Source organism: Phytophthora infestans, genomic scaffold, assembly GCF_000142945.1.
Source record: "Phytophthora infestans T30-4 supercont1.10 genomic scaffold, whole genome shotgun sequence".
Lineage (NCBI taxonomy): Eukaryota > Oomycota > Peronosporomycetes > Peronosporales > Peronosporaceae > Phytophthora > Phytophthora infestans.
Genome location: NW_003303749.1, coordinates 267,146 through 276,354, shown reverse-complemented (window position 1 = coordinate 276,354; position 9,209 = coordinate 267,146).

Genomic DNA, 9,209 nt, shown 5'->3' with positions numbered 1-9,209 from the left:
CTAGTTTTTCTGAAAGCTGCTCCAGCGACATAAAAATTTCGAGATGCTATGATGTCTACGAACCACGTGGTTACAGCAGCTTCTGCAACCACTCAAATGGTGAACTCAGCTACTACTGTAATGGCTTCAAGTGGCGGGAGTCCGAGTAAAGGTCTGAATATAGAAGACGTTTGCCAATCTCTGAATGTTTCGTCTTGTGATGAAGCTTATACCGCTCTGTCTGCATTTGGATGTACCTTGTCAGGACGCTATAGAACGTCACACTATCTTGAAGTTCTGTGCCACGAACCGTTCGAATGTGATGTATTTCGCTACTTTGAACTATCCTACATCGAGGCCAAGTACGAGGTCGTCGTTGTGGCATCCGTGTACCTTTTGGCTGCCGCCGCTCTTTGGTGCAGACGCCATCGTGGTGTCATTCTGCTGTACGCCGAAGCAAAGTTTGAAGTTATCCACGAAGGAAATTGTTCGAACGAAATTTTCTGTCTTTGGCAGGTGTATTTACCCCAATATCACTAGCATCATTTGTACTTGTAGACGGAGCGCACCTGCGGTTTATTGATTACGCAGTCGACAAAAGAGCCTATTTTTGCAGTTTCGACTGGCGAAACAAGCATACAAATATGCGCCCACGTTGGATGAGATGCTGTGCCCTTATGACATCATTTATAGTGACGGCTTCACTGGCACTCATCTTCGGCACTTATGTTTATAACAATGCGACTTGCTCATATCAGCACACTATCTGTGATGACGCAGATGTTTATGTAAGCTGTATACCTACGGACTTTGATGTGATGCAAACATATTTTGCTACAATTTTGCTCTCGTTGGTGGTATCAAAAGCGAAGGCAATAGCTGTTAATGCGATCTGTACGGCGAAGGGACAGAAACTCCAGCTTGCATTTTGATTCGTAGGGGCGATCGGCCTAATCGTCTTTGAGATCAAGCAATCGAATCGTCTGAAAGTGTCAAAACATTGGAATGACGCCCATAAAAACTCTCGCTGGATGGGATACGCTGGATTTACATTTTTAGCAGGCTGGGGATTCAGAAAACTGGTTGGGGCTGTGTTGACAGTATTCCGCTTTTGATTTTGACTTGTGGTCTACTTATTAATGTTCCGACCTCACCTTGAAATAGTAAAGAGATCCATAGGAGCTCCTGCCATTAATCCTGAAAAGGATACGAGCCCAAGCGATGTTACGATCGAGCTAGGAGATAAGCTTGCAAGTGTCAACAATATCAGCACCCTAAAAAATTCTGTGAGTGACCAAACGATGAAGCTAAGCATGAAACGTAAGGATACCAGTACTGCTACATTAACCGAGAGGATCGACACCATTATAAATGGAAGACTCGATGAAATGTGAAGCCGGATGGGAACCTGGACAGCTCCACCGAAAACGTCAAGCGCACTACGGACGGCAACTTCGATACCACAACGGGTGCAAATGTGGAACCTACTGCTACCACCAACGACGATAATGGTACAATCGCGACTTCTGGGTGTGCCGACGTAATGCACTCTCATACGGATCTAAAGAAGTTTTCAGCCGGAAGCATCAAATTGGAACCTCCAAAATGAAACTAACAAACTTCTCGGCAAAAAAAGGCAGCTATATCCTGGCAAGACTTAGCAACATTTGTTAAGAAAACTACTTTCGCAGTTTGAAGAAATGTCTTAGGGCCCCTACAAAAGTTAGTATCATTAAAATCCGAGCAACATAAATAAGAAGTTACAGAAGATCATACGTGACATAAGATGAAATAAGATCGTTTGCAACTTTGCTGGGAATGCCGTTTTTCTTACCTACCTCTGTGCAATGCTATGTCCAGCTAACATCGCAATTTTTCAAGCGGTGGACAGTTTAGATACATTGCATCATTGTAATGCATTAAATGCATTAGGTGTAATTTTTCCAACGCTCTATGCAACTTCATGCGCTGTTTACCCCTCAGTTACCAGAAGTTCCGTGTTGGACCCACCTATTTTACGTCGGAAGTTACGACTTTATTTTAGTATATTTATTTGTATGGATGTGCCTTATCCACACCGGATTCCCGCTATAAACTGTCAGAGGATTTTCTGAGCTACGTCGTATGAGTTACGACATTATGAGCACGTCGTATCACGAAAAATTATAACTTACTACGTTCAAGTATTGTTTTTGTCAAAGCAGATGCCTATTTACACATCCGTAGAGATCCTGGTACAACAGAGAAAGCAAATAAACTTAGTGCTGTCCAAACGCATTCAAACGATTGCCGATTGCTGAGCTGGCTGATCCTCTTCATTTGTCGGCCTCGCCGTCTTGCTGACAGAGCATCTCACGCCGAGTTGGTTTTCGAGTACTAGCCTTGGCTGATCGTCGCAAGACGACTCGCTTGTCGAGCGATGCTGGGATGGAAGCCCCACTGTCAAAGGCTTCGTGCCAAATCTGATAGCATGTTTTGCGCACGCCTCCGCAGCTATGGCGCGACTTGGGGCGGAGGAAGCACTTAGCGTCTGGGTGTGAGCAATCCTCACAATAATAGGTCGTGTGAAAGGAGTTTTTTCGATCGTCTCGTAGAAGAGCGCATACTTTGCAAGTGCGTCGCCGGCACTTTTGGATGCCTGAAACAGTGACCTAGTCGTCGAACTGGCTGTGTTTGGGACCGTCTAGTCGGCGGCGCTTGTGAGAGCGAGCCATAGGAGAAGGTGTAGGAGCAGTAGCTTCGATGAAGTCGTTGGCTTTGAGTTGTATCAATTGCTTATGAAATAGAAGATATCATTCTCCACGATCTTTTGGTACCAGCCTCTTGATCCGGCATGTTTCCTTGTGTGTGAGATACGTATTGACGAGTGCCAAGTCCATGAAACCCATGAACCGTGACTTGTAATACTTCCTGAAACGTGTGAGATACGTATTGACGAGTGCCAAGTCCATGAAACCCATGAACAGTGACTTGTAATACTTCCTGAAGCAGAAAGCCGTTTGGATTAAATAGGACTGCAGGCGAAGTTGATCATGTACATCAACTCCGCCCATCCAACGTTGATAATCAGTAACTAACTGGCGCAAGACGGCCCAACAATCTTGACGCTGCGACGAATAGAGTCATCTGCCATGACGGACCCGTGGCCAGGTAGTGGACCGGCTTTCGGTCCCGCCAGCGGCAAGCTATCATGGTCGAAATCGCAGTAAAGCAAGAGAACGCAAAGGTACCACGCTCAATCGCTGGAGAACGTGTTTTTCTCTTCTTAATAACTTGCTTGTCGAACCCCAGTCTGTTGACCATGATCGTTCCCACCACGTAGATACCCATCGATAGAAGCTGAATAGCCAGTGGGATAGACGAGTAAAATCGATCGATCACTACCAATCGAAACCCTTGTGATCGGTCTCCCAGAATGACTTTCATGTTTCGAATCACTGCAGCAGCTCCCGTCTTGTCGTCGAGTTCTTGCTGATCACCATCCTCGGTCTCACGCTTTCCGACGTACACCTCGAATCTATAGTAGTAAGTTACGACGTAATAAAATATCGTATTACAATTCAAGCCGTAAGTTACGACATAAATATTAAACCAAACAAACTTCCAGTTTTGTGTACCCCCGAGAATTATCCATTCGACATTCGAATGTTTAGCTGTGTCGTCACTCGCTCGTTCAAACTTCTCATATAGTTCCAGGCATTTTACCAATAGGAACAACATCGTACAATGGCTTGCTTCGTCAGCAAACACGACAAAGAAGCGCTTACCAGAGTACGAGCTCACGGCGTATGGACCTCAATTGTCTGAAAGCGTGCGTTCACCAACGAGCCACTCGCGCATAGGTACATTGTCACGAGACCGGAACTTTTTCTGATCGTCTTACCCTTCACACATGTTTCACACTGAAAGTCATCAGGCTGACGTTAGGTCAAGTCTTTTCATCGGCCGTTGTGCATGTCGAAATAAGGCATTCAACGCGTTCCGTCCGGAGGGTCCAAAGCAACTATGCCACAACTTCGCATTCTGTGTGCCTCCAGCTACTGCCACCATGGCAGTATTTGATGCGCTCACCAGTGGCAAACGGTAGAACTCCCAACCAATTCTCCCCTCCGGTTTGCATCATCGAACGCAGCGGAGTGATCAATACGAATGCATCCTATTTGTTCGTCACGTGATTCGTAGCATCGGAGTCCAGATACTAGCGGTCGTGGGCCATTTCAGCCACTTTGTTATCCGATTTCAATAAACACATGGCAACGTAGGTGCTATAATCACTGTCATTTGCATCACGACGCTTTTTACAGGCGTTGGTACTCTTTCCTCCTCCACTGGGCTTACTACGCTTTTGTGCAGGCGCTCCGCCATTATTGGCAGGGGGATGCTTGAAACGGTGCGGTCAATCTCTCACGAAAAAGCTTTGGCATGGCAGTGGAAGCAACCGCCGCCTCGCTTGTATACACTACCGCCACGATCGATACCACGACCGCCGCTTTAATTTACACCACCACGACCACCGGAAACATATCCGCAACTTCACGTCCAAGTCCTCGTCCGCTTCCAGTACCTCATTCACGGCCACGACCTCCACTAGCATAGAAGATCTTATCTTCCTCGATTCCCTTGTCTCCTTCTATCGTCCGAGTTTGGGCGTGGTCGTACTCCATCTCCAGTGCTCATTCGAGCTGCTCGTTATCGCTAGAAATCCTTACCGACGTTGCGGCAAAGGGCCAATCAGAATAGCCGGTTTTGTGTATTACTTACCGGGTTTACGGACAGCCGACATGGTCCCCATGATGCGCCTCCTCTCACTTAAATGGCCCGGTAGGTAGCCCAGCTAAAGTCGACTCAGCTTCGCTTTCTCTTCAGCATAGTTCAATTAGGTTTTGTACACGAAGCGTCTCTTCAGTCTGAAGATAATGGAGCGTCTGAAGTTCAGACGCACCATACCACGATACAGAGTCTACTTATATGTGACCGTCTTCATTATCTGATTTGCTATTGATTCGTACAGAATCTCCTTGGCCCGCGATGGCCTGCTCACCCACTCATTATGACCAGAATGTTTACACTCTTCGGGTTCTGCAGCGTCTTTGACGCAGTATTGCCATAACTGTTTGTGTTGCAAATTAAGCTTGACTCGCTCCAGCCACACCTCAAAATCACTTCCGTCAAATGGCGGAATAGACGTTTTCTCTTCCCTTGACTCCTTCACTTATTTCTGCGATTCTGCAATTGTTTCGTTTTTGTTACCTGCGCCACAGTTGGGCTCATAACCAGAAGCGGAGTGATTCCGCTTGCTGCTTGTTTAGATTTAGGCAGAAAGAGCTCCATACACAAAAATTCCAACTCCCGACCGGTATTCCGACCGATACCGGGTTTTGAAAATCGGACTTAACTGACACCCATGGGCTATCCCGCCATACTGAATATCATATTATGAAAAGTGTAACTCTGGCCGCTTTACTGTAAATCATCGTGGATCACAGTTTTTTTTAGCTCCCATTATCGTAGATTCATCATCTGCTACTTATAAATACAGTAAATATAATCTCGTTTTGCCGAAAATCGCTGCAAGCACAATAAGAATTGCGAGTGTCTGTCGCTTCAATCCTCTACATGGTATAATACCTTAACCACGTCCCGTCCCTGAAAATGCTTCAGACGAAAAGTATTGCCGAAATTGCACAATTTAAACCGATGATCGGAACAGCGAAGATAATTGACAAATCCGAGCATATATAGCTGGAATATTTTAGAAATATGTGGCACTCCATACACAGGTGTTTATACATGCACATTCTTGAAATATCACCAGGTTTCCAGCCGAGTTGTGGTAGTCACACAAGATAGAGCTTTGACCATATCTGTCGCGTCGCTAGCACGTGATAGCCGCAAGAAAGCCTGAGTGACAGCTATCAACTCCTTCTCTACATTCCTTTCGTCGAAGAACCTAGCACTAGATGCAGCCCACGAGCTAATCGACACTGATAAGATCGGTAAGGTGCTTCGGATTATACTGGATAAATATGCATACTACCTCGCTAGATCGACATACAAAGCTCAGTCTACAAATACGTGTCTTGAATATTTTGGAAACGTGAAGAATTGGCTGTTGAACAAGTCTTAAAAGCAACAAGGGTTAGTGAAGCCGCAGTCACAGAAGGCTCTGTCTGGACTTGGTAAGTATTGTACCCATCGCGAGAATGGAGCATTTGAAAAGAATGCACCCCCATGTTCCAAACAAGATTTAGATAAGCACTAATCTTAACGAGCGCCCTTGGCTTATCAGATCTCGCTTTGAGCCTAGACGAAGCCGTCGCAGAGGTATGGTCCGTTACTCTCATCATGCATTATCCTGACTTGCTTCTACTGTCGTCCGAGAGCGCATTACTTGCCCGAATGCAGAGTACCATGTCAGCACGCGCCCTCCTGGAAGCGGAAGTACTGGCCTGAAGCAGCACATTTCGCTGTGCCTTCATTCCGCCCCAAACACCAAGTAAGCCCATTGATAGCGACTTTTGTTCTGCTAAAGTGTTCAGTCTTATGAAGTGCCAGTCCGAGCAGATACACGTTCTAATCCTGCAAAAGAAGCGCTTCGATGAAGGGCTGTTAGCTGCTGAGGCCAAGTTGGGCTCTCCGATTAGGACACCACCACCACAAAGTGAGCACTGAAGTGCGTCAGCCTCAGTCACGAACCAACTGGCGCAGAAAGCACAGCTTGAAGATTAATTCGTGCTCTAAGCCATGTGTCGCTAGAAGAAGGGATCACAGCCGCTTGCGTGAGTCTGGCACGAGTAATTCACCGCAGAGCCGCTCTCGCGCTCAGTGAAAAAAACGCTACGAGCTTAGACACAGCGCACCCTATGGTACCTTTCTTACCGGAATTTGCGCTGGATGCTGCATCTCCTGCTTTTAATAGCGAGGTGTTAGCTCTCGGTGAAAAGGCTCAAGGCAATACGCGGGACTTCTTGACGAATAAAGGATCCTCAGTAGCAGCAGGTACAGGCAAGCGGTCATATCAGTGGGTAATACCAATTCTATTGTTGATTTTAACTAGTTCAAAACTGATTTTACACCTGGTTTGACCAATAGGCGCACGTAGAATATTTATGGTTAAAACACCATATTGAAGTGCACCTTCTTCAATAATAAAACCAAGACTTAGGTTTGTGTCAAATTCAACTCTGATTTATTTAGGCTACCCCTGGCCTCGTGAAACACATGTCTACACCGGATTGGTCAATAAGCGAGTCTGTCTCCTCACTATTAACCATCCGATGATGACACCTTGGCACGCGCTACCCGTGTGCCACTTTACCTACTTATGTAATTGGAGTTGGGCTCATTACAGTTCTGCACACGGTCTCATCTCTTATCAAGCAGAACGTGACAGGATAAATACCAGTGAGTATCTCCATGCAAGTGGCATCTGCAACGGACGCGGAATCAGCCACTGTTGCAGCTACATGTACTGGTATTGAGCTGTCGTTGTTACACTCGGCTGCACTGTTGTAAACTGCGATTACTTTTAAGTTTGAAGCATTCCATTGGACCAATGTAGCCAAGAGAGACACTGCAATCCACAGTTCCACAAGTGTGCTCATGGAGAAGGTAGATAAGGAAGTGAGCTGGCCTCCAATTGGACAACAAAATGTTCTTTGTCACTGTCACGGTCTTCGGCTAGAGGAGGGACTCGCTATTCTGGATGACTGCCTGCGGCAATTCAGCGAGCGGCGTAAGAAGAGTGTCAGGCCCGATCAGTCTCTTTCCCCTTCGCCGACTACCTCGTCCCTAGTCTAAAATGGAACGAAGGGGTTCAGACAGTGGTACGCTGACGCCGTTTACAAACTACGACTAGAGGTACTGGTGCTGGTAGGAGGTACTTTGGTAAGTTCGAGGGCTGGTAAGGAAGCTCTCAGTCGTGAATTTCCTTCTTTTACGAGATCGCTCAAGAAAAAGAAATAAGAAACAATTATATTTTACTCATCTATTACGTCTAAGTTCCTACGTCGGCTTTTACAAGATACACGACCCCGCAAGTGAAGAAGTCCGCGACAATTTGGTGGAGAAGCAGGATATCTTCTAGCCAACTTTCGTAGGAACGTGAGAGAGAGAGAACGGAGAGAGCCGCTTCGAAAACCTTAGCGTCGAAGTACAAAGGCGAAGGTGCAAGGGAGCTGGGACGAGATGAGCTCGCTGAACTGGAACGATCCGATAGAGGATGAAGAACAGCGCCTCGCACGGATCCTGGTGGATGCTGACGAGGACCAAGTCGCTGACGCCCAGCTGCAGAAGGCGAATGCGGCGAAGCGGAATCCCGAATGCATGGTGAAACCGGAGAGGTGGCTGAGGTACAGACGGAACGAGCTGTAGAAGGTGAGGGAACGATCGGTCTAGGAGATGATGAAAGCTTGTTTGGCGCGTCACCACGAGTAGAATGTTTGGGACGATCTTGGGGACGCCTCAGGGCAGAGCTAGCTTCCAAGCGTTTCTCGGGACTCTGGCTGATCGACCGACTCCCAGAGAGGAGCAGGCGCGGTCAAGGGAGGCACGAAAGACCGAGACGACGAGTTCTGGAACGAGACGAGGAGTGTCTTTCTCGCTGGATTCGTCACGACCATCACTGAATCCGGTGGGCGAGACTGAGCGAGGAGCGACCTATACTGCGACAGCTGATTACGCTCAGGAGGGAGATCTTGGAAGGTTGTATGAGAGCGATGCCCCTGTGTCTTGGTCGCACTTTCGAAGCACGACCGACTTTCAAGCTTGAGCTTCCGAGCGGAGTGGAACGCCACAGAGCGTCAAGTGAGACTTTGCAAGCTCCTACCTCAACTGTACGCCGTGGAACGAAGCCCGCTAGTCAAAGAACGACGCCTGTGAACCGAGGAACGGCGCCAACGAATAGTGGAACGACCCCTGTCAGGGACGGGTCGATGCCTACAAGTGAAGGGACGGCAACGGCGGACCCGGCTCTTCAAGCCCTTATCGTCAACACCATCGGACAGGCCATGCAACAGATGGCTATGTCAAGTAGGTCCGTAGGAGCCCAACACTCTTCGTCGAAGGACCAAGGGTCGAGAGCGGTGGAGGCTTTGCCTCGACACTCGATGAACGAGTTAGATCGACTGTTGGAATCCCCGAGGAGTGGAACCCGTAGTCCCGGGAGAAGAGAAACCATGTATCGGTCAAACCCTGAAGCTCGAACCGGCGGACCCACGTCTATTATCCAT